Source organism: Macrobrachium nipponense, chromosome 6 (genome assembly GCF_015104395.2).
Source record: "Macrobrachium nipponense isolate FS-2020 chromosome 6, ASM1510439v2, whole genome shotgun sequence".
NCBI lineage: Eukaryota > Metazoa > Arthropoda > Malacostraca > Decapoda > Palaemonidae > Macrobrachium > Macrobrachium nipponense.
In genome coordinates this window covers 55936420-55938137 of record NC_061108.1, presented here as the reverse complement: position 1 = coordinate 55938137, position 1718 = coordinate 55936420, and the positions used below count along the sequence as shown (strand labels likewise).

The 1718-nt window shown below is 27.6% G+C and overlaps 1 protein-coding gene across 3 annotated transcripts in view; it reads left to right on the top strand.

Annotated features, from left to right (window-relative positions):
• LOC135216375 (N-acetylneuraminate 9-O-acetyltransferase-like) overlaps nt 1–1718 on the top strand; it is a 363601-nt gene that overhangs the window by 137660 nt on the left and 224223 nt on the right. The gene's annotated exons all lie outside the window — the stretch shown is intronic.

The following is a 1718-nucleotide window of genomic DNA, read 5'->3' as shown; positions in this document are numbered from 1 at the left end:
AACTGTATAATTACAAAATTCATATGTGATAGTAATTTTTAAAGAAATACAATCGTACTAATCTATCCATGTTCACTTTTAATTAAGGTTAACTCTCTCTCTCTCTCTCTCTCTCTCCTCATCTCGGTCGTTCTCTCTCTCTCCTCTCTCTCTCTCTCTCTTTTGCCACACAAGATAATAATGTGTCATAGTGGTAACTCCCTCCCTCTCTTTTCGCTGGAAGCGTTTTAAGTATTTTTTTGAGAGAACAGAGAGAGATAAACTCTCTCTCTCTCTCTCTCTCTCTCTTTTACCGAGATGAAAGAATTTTTATGGTACTAGTATTGTAAAAATGTTTTATTGATAATTTCAGTTATTTATAATAATAGTAATAATAATATATAATAAATAATAAATAATATAATAAATAATTTATAAAACTTTAAAATTACAAAATTCATAATGGTCGTATTTTAAAAGATGAAAATGACCTTTCCATTTCAACTTGTAAGGATAATTCCTCTTTCTTACTGAGATGAGAGAATTTTTATGGTAGATGCACGTGTTTGTTATTTTTCAAATAATAATAATAATAATAAAAATTGCAAATTAGTGAAATTTTCCCTGTGGACATGTTTTCAAGAACGTCTTCCGGCTTACGACGATTTTCGGGTTACAACACGTCTTAAGAACGGAACCCCCGTCGTAACCCGGGGACTGCCTTTATATATATATATATATATATATATATATATATATATATATAATATATATATATATATATATATATTATATATATATATGATATATATATGTATATATATGTATATATATGTATATGTAATATATATATGTATATATATATATATATATATATATATATATATATATATATATATATATATATATATATATATATATATATATATATATCAGCAGTCCCTGGCTTACGACAGGTTTGGCTTACGACGTTCCGAGGGTACAACGCTTTTCAATTATATTTATCACAAAAAAATTTCCATGTTTATGATGTATGTAGAAATCACAAGGACTGGACTATTCTCCTATCTGGTGACTTCAACTTTCCTTTCGTAGAATGGAAAGAACGAATAGGAGATTGTGGTTGTACTTATACATATAAAAAGAGAGTAATAGTAGTGCAGAAGATAAGAGCAATTTGAAAAGCTATTAGATATGCTACTAGAATACAACATTCAACAAATAAATCACCTGCCAACAAGAAAGGAAAATACTTTAGACCTAGTATTTGTGAACGAGATGAATTATGTTAAGAAATAATAGTTTATAATGCGAGTATTTCAGACCATAATGTCATAGAATTAACAGTTCATTCCAAAGCAAGTGAAAATAGAGATAAGCAAGAAATGAAAAAGTGGGAAGGATATGGAAAATACAACTTCTACAGTAAAATAATAAAATGGTCAGAAATTAATGAAGAATTAAACAAAGATTGGGATAACATTTTCGTAAGTGAGTACATAAGGGTAAATACGGAGATATTATATAAAATAGGAGATAATAGTGGAAAAATATATACCGAAGAAGAAAAGTAAACATCATTCATGCATACCAAGAGACAGAAGAATCTTGTTCCAGAAAATCAGAAAGTGGAAAAAAGGTCTTGCAAAAGAAAAAAATGCATGGAAAGTTATAAGAACTAAAAAGTAAGATAGAAAATGCAGAAAAAAAGAATTATACAATCAAAAGAAAATGAAAAA